This window comes from Staurois parvus, unplaced genomic scaffold (genome assembly GCF_062004578.1).
Source record: "Staurois parvus isolate SC_StPar_1 unplaced genomic scaffold, SC_StPar_1.0 ptg000023l, whole genome shotgun sequence".
Lineage (NCBI taxonomy): Eukaryota > Metazoa > Chordata > Amphibia > Anura > Ranidae > Staurois > Staurois parvus.
Window position 1 is genome coordinate 3,723,572 of NW_028317819.1, and position 15,270 is coordinate 3,738,841.

Below are 15,270 nucleotides of genomic sequence, written 5' to 3' on the forward strand. Positions count from 1 at the left end.
TTATTCAAGAATAGTGATCATATGAAGTAATTTATTATCACAAAGTTGCTTGGCTCCTTTCTAAGTCATAATGATAACAGAAATCACCCAAATGGCCATGATCAAAAGTTTACCGGGAATGTTTGTCCTTGGTTTAGACACACAAGGTGACACACACAGGTTAAAATGGCAAGTAAAGGTTAGTTTCCCACATCGATGGCTTTTTAAATTGCAATTGGTGTCAGTGTATAAATAGTCAATGAGTTTGTTAGCTCTTACGTGGATGTACTGGGCAAACTATATGCTGAGCCATGGGGAGAAGAAAATAAAAGACCTGTGTAACAAGGTAATGGAACTTTATAAAGATGAAAAATCATGTAAAAAGACATCCAAAGCCTTTAATATGCCAGTCAGTACTATTCAATCACTTATGAAGAAGTGGAAAATTCGGGGATCTCTTGATACCAAGCCAAGGTCAGGTAGACCAAGAAAGATTGCAGCCACAACTGCCAGAAGAATTGTTCAGGATACAAAGAAAAACCTCCAAACAGGCTGCTTTGGAAAAAGACGGTGTGGGTGATTCAAGGACAATGTGACAATACTTGAACAAAAATGAGCTGCATGGTCGAGTTGCCAGAACAAAGCCTTCACTGCACTACTGCCACAAAAAAAGCCCAGTGGGGCATGTCAAGGTGTTGTCAGGCATATTGTAACTTTTTTGTGGCATTGGTCTCCAGCACCACTACTCAGCAGCTTGTCAGGCACCCTGGCAGAGCTATGTGGCAATGTTCCTAGCCCGGCTAACTCATCTGCTTCTCTGGGAATCCTTCCTTCTGTTCAATCTTCACAGGAAGAGTAATGTCCCCCCACTACATACACAGAGGCTTCACTGCAGGAAATCTTGAGTAGGCTCCCCATTCTAGAGCAATTTGAATTACTAGCCTCCAGAACTGAATCAGCAATCTGCTCTGACCTGGGGGAGATAAAGCAAAATGTATCTCAGCTTGATCAGAGGGTTTCCACTTTTGATGGAGCCAAAATATCTCTTCTGCCTGTCTTGTCATGGTGGACCTTGATGATGCGAGCCTTGCTTAAGCCACTGCTGGAAAAACCTATGCGCAGCAGGTGCAACTTACTGTTGGGGCTACCTCTTCCAACTCCAGGTGCAAAAAAACAGTGACCTGTTCATCTTGCATGAGACCTCACAGGTGGCCAATTTGTGCACTTTCCTAGACATCCCACTGGCACGACCCATGAACACAATCTGTCTTGGACCCACCTCAGTGCCATGGTTTACAAGCCAGAACTCTCTCTCAGCGAACCCCCCTGGAGGCAATGTTCCAGATCTGTATTCAACATAGAGCGGTGACCCACTCACTACATGGCCTTCTCACTACATGGCTTGACCCTGTCTAAACATGACCTTTTTCTCTCCGTGTCTTCTTCTCTAGCAGCACATGCCTCAGACTCTGCTAATCTTGAACCAACCACTTGGACTCAGTGTGCCCTGAATGCAGAGCTACTGTGCATGCACCAGGGAGGTCATCAGCTGCAGCCAATGTGAATATCTTCCAAATAGCGCTGGCTTAGAAGATATCCACAGTAACTACAGGTAAGTTATTACGGAACTTCATGTCCTCTGAACCTGCCTACATGAAATCTTACATAACCTAAAGCACAGCAAACGAAAAGTAGGGGTACAAATTTAGTAACAAACCTGGAAAGTACGTAGCAAGGTACTTCGAGATGAAAGGCTGAGATCTAACATGCCATCGATATAGACTAAACAGGGACTTAGGGTTCACACTTCACACATACTATCAAAATCTCCATAATTTACCTTCTTCAGGATTAGACATGTGCAGAACAAAAAATATTGTTTCGTTTCAGATGGATTTGTTAAGTTAACAATTTTGTCTTTTGCATTGTTTAAATTCAGATGATTTGTTTCGTAATTTGTTTTGTTTATTCATTTTTGAATGGATTCTAATTTTCAGAAGTACTCAAACCAAACTGAAAATATTAAATCAATTCAAATTTAAATTGAATCTCCAAAATTTAGTTAGGTACTACTTGTTCATATACTGTTTACATATTTGACATTTTATCACATTAAAAGACGTTTTGCACAACATGAAAGCCTCCATTATGCGCCTCACAGAATATGTTACATGAAATTATAGGTAAGCTATGTTCATTATCACATATACAAATTGTGTAACTTCAAGAGTATCAATATGTGCTGGACCCCAAACACCTTGATGCTATTCATGAATACCATGAAATTCCTCTATAGGAAATTATGACGGCAACTTAATGCGATGTATAAAAATGTAATTACTAGTCTATTACTAACTTGAAACTCATGTGATCAAAGATATTTTGTAAGCCTTATCACTGATGTGAATTGTCATGCAATTTGACCATTCAAATCGCATGCAATGATTGGCAATAGAACCATTCTAATTGGTGTGGCTCCAACTTCATCGAAGTCGCACCTATTAGGAAATGTAGTTGCTGCACTACTTTTGCTGATTTGGAGTGCGACTTGCATTGACATTTGTTCATGAAGTCCCACAGATATCTATCAAGTCTCACTGTCATCCGACTTTGAAATCTTCAAGCGAAGTCGTACGATTTCAAAGTCGGATCCAGTGTGAACCACATGCATAACGATTATGTTGAGTATAATCAATAAAAGCATGTTCACACCATCAACTGCTGCCAGAATAAGGTTGGGGGGGAATCGTTCGACTTGGGTACAACCAGCATGTTGGATTTTGCATTTGATTTTTGTATTAATAATAAGGTTTAATCGGAATATGTGAAGTGTTCTAAGGTATAAAAGCAATATCTGACTTCAACATTTTGATGTCTCTATGTACAGTACTATGCAAAAGTTTTAGGCAGGTGTGGAAGAAATAATGTAAAGTATGAAAGCTTTCAAAAATATATATTTTACTTGTTTAGTTTTATCAATTTAAAAAATGCAAAGTGAGCAAACAGAAAAAAAATCTAAATCAATGAAAGATTTTAAACCAATTTGACATGATGGGACTTTCAAGGCACAAAAAATTACAGTTAATAATATATAAAGTTTATTTATACAACAAAATTATTTACAAATCATTTTCCAATTACATATTAAGTAAAATCATATCAGAATAGAACATTTTCTTGTCATTTATCCCCAGTTTGCATTAAATTCATTTTAACTAGGCATTACATATGTACATGCTAGCATATTCAGACATTGTTTTTAAAAGCTCAACACGTTTCCTGGAATGTATCCACTTCATCAGGAGCTATAAACAGGATAGAGGAACATCTCTAGGTATAAGAATACATAAAATTACAACATATTCATGAGATACATAAGACCTAGCAGTACCTCTGTGCATGTCATGTGGTGTTTACACCACACACACAGGAAGGCCCAACACAGGTCAAATAGACATAATGAGATTACACATTCATTTTTGTAAAAGGGCTCTAAGAGCACCCCCACCCCACCCTCTCCATCACGACCAACAACGCCACCATCAGTCCCACCCCGCAAGCCAAAGTCCTAGGTGTCACTCTAGACTCAAACCTGTCCTTCCAACCCCATGTCCAATCGTTGGCAAACTCATGCAGGCTCCACCTCCGCAACATCTCCAAAATACATACGTTGCTAACCTCAGACACTACTAAACAACTCGTTCACTCCCTTATTATCTCACGTCTGGACTACTGCAACTCCCTTCTCACCGGCTTACCTCATCACAGACTCTCCCCGCTTCAGTCTATCCTGAACTCAGCCGCCAGACTCATTCATCTTACCAACCGCTCCGCTTCTGCCACTCCCTCTGTCATTCCCTCCACTGGTTTTCGATTGCCCAACGCATAAAATTCAAACTACTAACACAGACATACAAAGCCATTCATAACGCGGCCCCAAACTACCTCACCGACCTGATACCCAAATACCACCCTACCAGTAATCTTCGCTCCTCACAAGACCTCCTACTTTCTATCTCCCTGGTCTCCACCTCCCAAGCCCAACTGCAGGACTTCTCCAGGACTTCCCCCATCCTCTGGAACTCACTACCCCAATCCATCAGACTGTCACCTACCCTCCTCACCTTTAGGCGCACCCTGAAAACCCATCTCTTTAGGGAAGCCTACCCTGCCCTCACCTAACAGCCAATCTCCTCCATTCCTCCTACCACTCCTTCCCCCACAGCCACTTCCTCCTGTACCACTATCCCCTCCCTCCTAGATTGTAAGCTCGAAAGAGCAGGGCCCTCGAACCCCTCGTGTTTTGTTTTGTTACTGTATTGTCTCATGTTCTGTCCTCCACTATAATGTACAGCGCTGAGCAAACCTTTTAGCGCTATATAAATACTATGTAATAATAATAATAAAAAAAAAACAGATTTTGTAATGAAAAAGTAGGGGAAAGAAAGAAAGTGGGGGCTTATAAGATATATTAAGCAAACTGCCAGCAGGCTTGAGGACTTATTCAAGCTTTTTGAAACCCTGCTAAAACCTGCCAAGTATGGCACAGTTAGGATACCTTTGATGTATACTTACCTGCTATCCAAAGATATAAAGACAAAAGGATCCTCTCTGCATTATTACAGGTTAAAAATTGTTCCACCGAGAGATAGGCAGTGGTAATAGGCACAGAGAGATGTGCTCAAACAGCATGCCTTAATTGAGGAAACCTGAAAAACTTTCAGTTAGGTAGGTTAAATGCCACCTCCAGTCTATTAAAGTGTGACATTTTTTTTACCTGTTGATCCTGATGTTATTTTTCAACTTCCTTTAAAACAATGTTCTTATTCTCCAAAAATAACCTATACACACCCACTACTTGATGGCCCCTTATTCTATTTTTCATGAAATAATTTCTTACAGTGTTTTTCTGACTCCTTCTAATGTCCTATCCAAGCTCCAGAACCTCTCCTTTTCCCACTCACTTCTGTTTGAAACGAGCAGAGCAAGTTAGTTGTGGTCAAATGTACTGCTCTATGCACAAATCGTGTAGTTCATAGGGTAAGGGATGGCATGCTGGGCACACTAACTTGCATATTTGCTTGTGTTTTCAACCAAACTGTCAAACCATCCAATGGCTGGATTTAAACGGATTACATGTGCAGCACCATGGCAGTTTCAAGATCAGATAGAGACTAAGATGCCAGTTTCCTTGGCAGAAAAGGATAGGATGGTTTAGTTCTGCTTTAATAATACATATTTAAATAGAACTTTTTTAACCAAACACTGCGCTATAGCTGATATTTGACTACAGCACGGCTCTCGAGTTCTGGGAGGACGTTCCTGGACATCCTCCCACATTCACGCCTCCCACTATCCCTGGAGTGTACATTAGGAGCGCTCTGTGTACCTTGGACACAGCAGATCACAGATCGAGGTAAAGGGCCAATAACAGCGGCCCCTTATCATGTGATCAGCTGTGTCTAATCACAGTTGTCATAGAGTAAACAAACACTGCCGATTATCGGGTCTCCTTTCCTCACACAGAGACTGTGTATGAGGGATGTAGAGCTGGATCTGTGAAAGGCACAGTGAGTGAAGTATACACAATGCCATTATTAATATTATTATACAGTATTTATAAAGGTTCGCTCAGCACTGTTCGTTACAAAGGGAGACAGAACATGCAACAGTATAATAACAATACAATGCGATACACGAGGGGTTCGAGGGCCCTGCTCTTTCAAGCTTACAATCTAGGAGGGAGGGGATAGTGGTACAGGAGAAGATAGCTGTGGGGGATGGAGTGGTAGGAAGAGAGGAGGAGGTCGGCAAATTAGCAGGGGGTGGGGTAGGCTTCCCTGAAGAGGTGGGTTTTCAGGGTGCGCCTAAAGGAGAGTAGGTGATAGTCTGATGGGTTGGGGTTGGGAGTTCCAGGGGATGGGTGACACCCTGGAGAAATCCTGGAGGCAGGCATGGGAGGAGGAGACCAGGGAACTAGAGAGAAGGAGGTCTTGTGAGGAGCAGAGTGTGCGTGTTGGGTGGTACTTGGATATTAGATTGGTGATATAATTTGGGGCAGTATGGCGGACAGCTTTGTACGTCAGTGTTAGGATTTTGAATTTGATCTGTTGCGCAACCAGAAGCCAGTGGAGGGATTGGCAGAGGGGGGTGGCAGAAACGGAGCGGTTGGTAAGGGGAGTAAGTCTGGCTGCCGTAGTCAGGATCGACTGAAGCGGGGATAGCCTGTGGCGAGGCAGGCCAGTGAGGAGGGAGTTGCAGTAATCGAGTCGTGATGTGATGAGGGAATGGATGAGCTGTTTAGTGGTTTCTGGGGTTAGGAACGTGCGGATTTTGGCGATGTTGCGGAGGTGAAGTCTGCATGAGTTAGTTAGTGATTGGACTTGGGATTGGAAGGATAGGTTGGAGTCCAGAATGACACCAAGTACTCTGGCCTGCGGGGCGGGCCTGATAGTGGCATTGCTGGACGTGATGGAGAAGTCACTGGGGGGGGGGGGTGGTGTGCGGGCTGGGGGGAAGACTAGGAGCTTGGTTTTGGAGAGGTTCAGTTTAAGGAAGTGGAGCGACATCCAGTCTGATATGTCGTTTAGTAGGTTTGTGATTCGGGTGGAGACTGAGAGGGTGAGGCGAGGGGTTGAGAGATAGATTTGTGTATCGTCGGCATAGAGGTGGTAGTTGAAGCCGTGAGAGTGTATGAGTTGGCCAAGGGAGGAGGTGTAGATGGAGAAGAGAAGGGGCCCGAGGACAGAGCCTTGAGGGACCCCAACAGAGAGGGGGAGTGAGGGGGAGGTGGTAGCATTATAGGTAACGCTGAAAGAGTGTTGTGACAGGTAGGATGAGAGCCAGGAGAGAGCAGAATCTCTGAGACCGAGGGAGTGTAGTTTTTTGAGGAGGATGGGGTGGTCGACTGTGTCGAAGGTCGCGGAGAGGTCGAGGAGTAGGAGCACTGAATAGTGGCCATTAGCTTTGGTGGTTAGAAGGTCGTTGGAGAGTTTGAGTAAGGCAGTTTCGATGGAGTGTAGGGGACGGAAGCCAGACTGTAGGGGATCGAGGAGGTTGTTGTCGTTGAGGTGAGAGCTTAGGCGAGTGTAGACTAAGCGCTCGAGGATTTTGGATGTGAATGGGAGCAGGGAGATGGGTCTGAGGTTGTTCAGGTCATTGAGGTCCAGGGAGGGCTTTTTGAGTATGCGGGTGATGTGCGCGTGTTTCAGAGGGGAGGGGAATGCGCCGGAAGAGAGGGAGAGATTAAAGATGTGGGTGAGGGAGCGTAAAATGGAGGGGGAGGTCGTAGGAGTTGTGAGGGGATAGGGTCGAGGGGGCAGGTGGTGAGGCGGGCGTCAGAGAAGACCTTGGAGACCTCCTCGATGGTAGTAAGGTCGAAGGTGTGGAGTGTTGAGGGGGTTTCAGTGTGAGGAATGTTGGGTGGGGTGGAAGTGGAGGTCAGAGCAGTGGTGGGGCCGAGGGAGAGGGGTGATGAGGGGGTAGCTGTGTGAGAGGGGACAGGGTTGGAGGGAGTTTGAGCAGCGACTAAGTCTCTGCGGATTGTGTCGAGGGAGAGGGGTGATGAGGGGGTAGTTGTGTGAGTGCGGATGGGTTTGGAGGGAGTTTGAGTAGTGGCGATGTCCTTGCGAATTGTGTCAATCTTGTTTTTGAAGTGATTGGCAATCTCAAGGGCGGTGAGTGAGGTGCTGGGTGGAGGTGGGGGCGGAGAGAGTAGAAAGTTAAAGGTGGAGAAGAGTCGGCAAGGATTGGAGGAGAGGGTCTTGATGAGGGTCAGGAAGTAGGCTTGTTTGGCAGCGTGGGGGAAGGAGGTGTAGGTGTGGAAGGCAGATTTGTAGCAGGTGAAGGCTTGATGAGATTTGGTTTTGCGCCATAGTCGCTCCAGGGCACAACTGTGTCGTTTGAGAGTTTTGGTGTGATCAGTCTGCCAGGGCTGGAGTGGTCGGGGTCTGATGTTTCACGTGGTTAACGGCGCTAGTGAGTCAAGGGCTGTTGACAGCGTGTAGTTATAGGCAGTCATAGCCAGGTCGGGGCAGGACAGGGGGAGGATGCTGTCGTGGAGTTGATCAGCTGTAGAGTGGAGGGGGGCAGGGTTAAGGTTGCGGAGGTTATGGCTGGTAGTGGTATGACATTTGGAGGGGTAGGCGTTGGAGGACGAGGAGATAGAGAAGGTAATAAGGTTGTGGTCAGAGAGAGGGAAGGGGGTGTTCATCATGATCATCAGTGCAGCCTCATCAATACCCTGATTATCAGTGCATCTTATCAGTGCACCTTATCAGTGCCCATCAGTGTCTCCTCCTCAGTGCCCATCAGTGCCATCTCATCAATGCCCATCAGAGGCGCCTCATTAGTGCAGCCGCAGCAGCGCACATCGGTGAAGAAGAAAAATTACTTATTTAGAAAATTTTATAACATACACTAAGAAAAACATTTTTTTATTCAAACATTTTGGTCTTTTTTCTTTTATTTAGCAAAACATAAAAACCCAGTATAAGAAAATAAAAGTGCAGCGCTAAAAATATATATTACTATACCACAAATATAAGTTTTCCTATAAAGAAGAAAAATTCATCAGTGCATCGAGTGCAAACAATAAGTGTAAAAATAGGTGCAAAAAATAAGAACACTTCCAATTATGATTGTAAAGTTGATATCCAAGTTGAACATAAATCAATATATCACAAATAAAAGAAATATTACAATAATTATATAAAACAGCACATCAAGTTGTGCTGCTGTACATATGTGTCCATTATAGTGTATGTCCAGATGAACAAATCCCAAAAGGTGCAAGGAAAAAAGGAAGAAAAAAGGACTTCTCCACCTTGTCACCAACTGTGTACAATCCTCCACCCCTATGAACTTACCAGAGGGCTAAAGTACAAATACATGTATTATAACCAATGCTGTATAATCCAGATGCTCTCTTCAGTGTTCAAATCACTAGCCTCCACTCAAGTGTCCTAGATAGAAAGGAGCTGAGGAAGCCAAAATCCTTTTAAGAAAATGTTCCATGTTAGGGAGAAAAACCCAGTGGTGATTAAATACCACCAAAAGAAAGCTCTGTCAAAAAAAAAAGATAAAACTCATATGGATACAGTGTTGCATGATTGAGGAATTCTCATTCAAAGTGTGACAGCGCTGAAATCTTAAAATTGGCCTGGGCAGGAAAGGGGTAAATGTGTCTGGTATTGATGTGGTTAAATCAGAGTTTAGTGTCACTTAACAGACCACAATGTCAAGCAAAATTGTCAGTTAGAGATTTGAGACAAACTACACTGACGGGAGTTTACATCGATCAGCTTTTTTCCATTTATGTAAAACCTTTATTTCTGCTTCAGTATGTTTATTGGGTTTAACAATAGACATAACATAAAAAAGATAAGCATGTGAGTTACCCATGCAGGGGCTGCGTAATAAACAAGCAATACAGACTGATCAAAAACAGTTATAGTCAAAAATATCCAAATAGAATGATTCGGAAACATTGGGATGATACCAATAAGCTGAAAGTGTGATAAAGCCATGTCCCAAAATGCACTCGCAGACATCAAAGGAAAGGCTCTCTTCCTGCAATCTATCCCGTGGAGCGGTAGCTGCGAGAGCATAACCAGTAAAGACTAGAAAGAGAAAGGAAAGGAAGGAAAGGAGCGTAGAAACTTGGACTCGAGGGTTCTAAAGGGGGCAGTCAGTTGAGGCCTAGGCATGTACAGTTGCAAGAAAAAGTATTTGAACCCCTTGGGATTATGCAGAGTTTTGCATGAATTGGGCATAAAATGTGCTCTGAACGTCATCTAAGTCACAACAATAGAAGAACACAGTCTGCTGAACATAATACTACACAAACATTAGATGTTGTCATGGTTTAATTGCACATAACATGTAAACATTCACAGTGCAAGGAGGAAAACGTATGTGAACCTTTGGACTTAATAACTGGTTGACCCTCCTTTGGCAGCAATAACCTCAACCAAACGTTTCCTGTAGTTGCAGATTAGACCTGCACAACGATCTGGAGTAATTTTGGACCAGTCCTCTTCACAAAACTGTTTCAGTGTAGCAATATTCTTGAGATGTCTGGTGTGAATCGCTCTCTTAAGGTCATGCCACAGCATTTCAATCGGGTTGAGGTCAGGACTCTGACTGGGCCACGCCAGAAGGCGTATTCTGTGCTGTTGCAGCCATTGTTTTGTTGAATTACTTGTATGCTTTGGGTCATTGTCCTGTTGCATCATCCATCCTCTGCGGAGCTTCAGTTGGTGGACAGATGGTCGTACGTTTTCCTGCAAAATGTCTTGATAAACTCTGGAATTCATTTTCCCATCAATAACAACAATCCGTCCAGGCCCTGAGGCAGCAAAGCAGCCCCAAACCATGATGCTCCCTCCGCCATGTTTTACAATGGGGATGAGGTTTTGATGTTGGTGTGCTGTGCCTTTTTTTCTCCACACATAGTGTTGTGTGTTCTTCCCAAACAACTCAATCTTGGTTTCATCTGTCCATAGTATATTTTGCCAGTAGTGCTGTGGAACATCCAGGTGCTCTTTTGCAAACTTCAAACGTGCTGCAATATTCTTTTTGGACAGCAATGGCTTCCTCCGTGGTGTCCTCCCATGTACTCCATTCTTGTTTAATGTTTTCCTTATTGTAGATGTGTCAACAAAAATGTTAGCATGTGCCAGAGATTTCTGTAGGTCTTTAGCTGACACTCTGGGATTCTTCTTTACCTCATGCAGCCTAAGGGAGAGTAGCAACAGTGCTAAACTTTCTCCATTTGTAGACAGTCTGTTTTACCACGGACACATGAACATCAAGGCTTTTGGAGATACTTTTGTCAACAATTCTTGATCGTAGGTCTTCTGAGAGCTCTTTTCTGCGACGCATGGTTCACATCAGACAGTGCTTCTTGAAACCAGTAAACCCAAAACAGGTGTGTGTTTTTAAGGGCAGGAAAGCTGTCAGCAACACATCCAATATCATGACACTGATTGGAGTCAAGGTTGGCTCACTCCTGGCTCCAATTAGCTTTGGGAGAAGTCATTAAGCTAGGGCCTCACATACTTTTTCCTCCCTGCACTGTGAATGTTTACATGTTATGTGCAATTAAACCATGGCAACATCTAATGTTTGTGTAGTATTATGTTCAGCAGACTGTGTTCTTCTATTGCTGTGACTTAGATGACGTTCAGAACACATTTTATGCCAAATTCATGCAAAACTCCACGTAATCCCAAGGGGTTCACATACTTTTTCTTGCAACTGTATAGGAGGTTAGAGTGAAGGAAACTCTTTTGAGATCCAATTTCTTAAGAAATGTAGCATAGGAGTCATTTAAAATACTGCACATTTGCTCATGGAGCATCATTGTGGTTAGTCATGTCTTTAACCCATAAAAAGCTACACGTGGGGTCTTCCAGGCTTGTGCTATGGTCCGTTTAGCTGAAATAAAAAGATATGTAGCCAATTTCTGCTGTGATGCATATAAGCCAGGTATAGGTCAATGTAGAAGGGCCAACTTTGTGTCCCTGTGAACTGTGTGATGGAAGAGGGTCTGGAACAGGCCAAAAACTCTGGACCAAAACCCTACTATTGGAAGACAGGACCACCAGACACGCAAAACGTATCCCCGCTATCCACAGTTACACAAGCACCTGTCACTACTTCCAGGGTAAACATGTGCAATTCGAGCAGGAACCCAGTGCCACCTGAGAAGGACCTTTTATGTTGCTTCCAGAGTATTTGTATTAAAAGAGCATTTAGGAACTATCTTCCAAGCCTTACTCTAGTCCTCCAGATCCGAGGGGCACTGGAGGTCTCGTTCCCATTGAGACATGTAAGAGAGGGATGTTGATGATGGTTTATGGATGCTTATACTGTGTGTTAGAGATGAAACCTGGGGTCCCAGGGGTGTGCTGACAAGCATCTTCAAAGAAAGTCTTCCAATACCGGTAAGTGGACATGTTGCATAGGGCACCAATCCAGTGTTTTAGTTGCAGGAAGCGAAAGTGTTCCCTGGCAGGGGCATCGTGTGTCTCCCTGATGGCCTCCCAAGATGAAAAGGAGCAAGTGGAAAGGAAATTTTGGATCCGCATGAAGCCATGGGAGAGGCACCAAGAGAACACCCGAGGCTCCTCCAGGCCCAGGGGAAATAGGGTGTTGTGAATGATAGGAAGTAACGGTAGAAAGGGGGACACCAGGTTGCCTGAGTAGCGGACTGAGTGCCAGATCCACAGGTTATGCATCATCATAGAACTCAAAGAAGAGGGGAGTAGTTTATGGGGAAGCTAGAGCAAAGTATGTAGTAAAGATGTGTTACAGTTGAGCAAAACCAAAGGGAAACGAAGAAAGAAAGAGGGTACTCTGATCAGCAGGGTGTGAAAATAATAAAGGACCTTAGGTAAAATCGTAATTTTAATGATGGAAATCCTCCCTATCCATGAGAGAGATGCGTATTTTGCTTGGAATGTATAAGTGAGGTCAGAGAGAGATGGGTATTGCCTGGAATGTATAAGTGAGGTCAGAGAGAGATGGGTATTGCCTGGAATGTATAAGTGAGGTCAGAGAGAGATGGGTATTGCCTGGAATGTATAAGTGAGGTCAGAGAGAGATGGGTATTGCCTGGAATGTATAAGTGAGGTCAGAGAGAGATGGGTATTGCCTGGAATGTATAAGTGAGGTCAGAGAGAGATGGGTATTGCCTGGAATGTATAAATGAGGTCAGAGAGAGATGGGTATTGCCTGGAATGTATAAATGAGGTCAGAGTATGTAACGGGATAATAGCAGAGCACAGAGAAGAGTAGGATGGAGTCAGTTTAATGCCTAGGTAGTCAATGGAATGGGATGCCCAAAGGTAAGGAAAGTGCTCCTAAAGACAGGCCACACTGTCAGCAGAAAGGGAGACTTTTAATGCCGTAGCTTTGGAAGACTTATTTATTTATTTATTTCAGGTACTTATATAGCGCCGTCAATTTACACAGCACTTTACATATATATATTATACATATCAGTCCCTAACCCTCAAGGGGCATACAATCTAAGGTCCCTAACTCACATTCATACATACACATACTAGGGCCAATTTAGACAGGATTCTATTCACCTACCATCATGTCTTCGGAGCGTGGGAGGAAACCGGAGTACCCGGAGGAAACAATATATAAAAGTACAATATATACCGGTATGTAAAGTGCTGCGTAAATTGATGGCGCTGTATAAGTACCTGTAATAATAATAATATCAATGACCTGTTGAAAAGCAGTGCCTATGGGGTCTGCAATCCCATGTGTTTGGAGTGCGGTTAACAATGAATTGGCAAGCACAGCAGATGGCAGAGCGCGGTGCAGGAATTGTGCGCAGGACGAACATTTCCCTCATCCCAAACTGGCCATTACTCTATAAAAACAAAAACAATTTTACCTTTTCGTTCTATTTTAATATTGTTTTCATGTTTTTTTTCTCTATTTGAAAATAAAAATGTCTGGGGTGTGTTTTAAAGCAAACAGAAACAATTGAGTACTGTCCATGATACCTTTTATATTTGCACTAACATACAATTTTGAGGACAAGCTTCTTTTGAAGAAGGGGACATTCCCCGAAAGCTTGTCCTTAAAATTGTATGTTAGTGCAAATAAAAAAAAGTATCACATCAGTACTCAATTGTTTCTGTCACAAGTGCACTAATACGGCTACAATCACCTCAAGCAAAGCAAACAGTGAAATAATAAGTGGGACTCTGTGCTCCCTAATGATACACTGCACACCATCAGCCTATCCAGCTGTCAGGGGACACTTGTTACAAAAGGGTTAATCATCCACTAGGAGGGTGAACTGTTCTCACATGGGGGGGGGGACTGGGAGTGATCACACAATGTTTACAGCCAGCAGCTTATACCTGCTTGTGTCACAGCACCAAAGCAACCTGAATAATCTCTAACCCCATTGGTTTAGGAGAAACGTGGGCGTGTCCCTCTCAGACCTCCCAGACTCTGGCTGCCTGTCACCTCTGAGCAGCGGAATCAACTAAACAGCTCCCTGTAAAGCCTGAGCTCCTATTGGACAGAACAGCCACGTGACGTCCTGGCAGCAGTCACAGAGGGTGCATTATCCAGTACGGTGTGTGCGGTCAGGACTGGTGGACACGGCGCTGCCCGGGGGACAGAGGCCAGGTCTGTTATCTTCTGTGTGTGTGTGGGGGGCAATCGGTGCCAGGGCAGACATTCATTTTACAGCTAATAGCAGGGGTGATTGGATTGGAGGGTGTCAGGGACATTCAGGTTTCCTAGTAAGGGGCTGGGGGAGCATGCTGGGCCTTATAGTTCTGCACATTGCCATCTGCCTTCCTGTATAAAACTGCCCATACACCATACAATCTGATCCTGTATAAAGCCGCCCATGCACCATACAATCTGATCCTGTATAAAGCCACCCATGCACCATACAATCTGATCCTGTATAAAGCCGCCCATGCACCATACAATCTGATCCTGTATAAAGCCGCCCATGCACCATACAATCTGATCCTGTATAAAGCCGCTCATGCACCATACAATCTGATCCTGTATAAAGCCGCCCATTCACCATACAATCTGATCCTGTATAAAGCCGCCCATGCACCATACAATCTGATCCTGTATAAAGCCGCTCATGCACCATACAATCTGATCCTGTATAAAGCCGCTCATGCACCATACAATCTGATCCTGTATAAAGCCGCCCATGCACCATACAATCTGATCCTGTATAAAGCCACCCATTCACCATACAATCTGATCCTGTATAAAGCTGCCCATGCACCATACAATCTGATCCTGTATAAAGCTGCCCATGCACTTTACAATCTGATTTAGATCCACCATCAACTCTGTAGTATAGAGGCGTGTCTGGACACACATGCCTTGAATTGTTTATGTCTGTTCTCAGTATTACATTGTTCTGGTAATCGTATGCCTCATACACATGATGAGAATATCGGACACATTTTTTTATTTATTTTTGCATATCGAAAATGAAGAGGTTCCTAAAGGTACACAAATTCTCGTAAGACAGACTACAACTTCCTGCGATCATGTATTGTATTTGAATGCATTCTTCTGTTTGTGAGCATGCGCGGTTTGGTCACTTTTTTTTTTGGATGGATACTGTACTGATTAAACAAAAGTCGTTTGTTCTGTTATCGTACGAGAAATATTGTCACGCTTGTTCCTTTGGATAACTTCGCATGAACTGTCATGATCGGCTCTCCAAAGCTGTGTATTAATGATCAGATTGTTGGACGATTGATCCAAAAGTGT

At 43.7% G+C, this 15,270-nt stretch overlaps 1 protein-coding gene across 1 annotated transcript in view; it reads left to right on the top strand.

Annotated features, from left to right (window-relative positions):
* Positions 1–13,986: 13,986 nt before the first annotated feature.
* Positions 13,987–15,270, top strand: part of HIGD1C (HIG1 hypoxia inducible domain family member 1C) — a 37,782-nt gene continuing 36,498 nt past the window's right edge. Inside the window, exon 1 of the mRNA XM_089692817.1 lies at positions 13,987–14,145. The gene's annotated coding sequence lies outside the window, so the exon portion shown is untranslated. The remainder of the gene's footprint in view (positions 14,146–15,270) is intronic.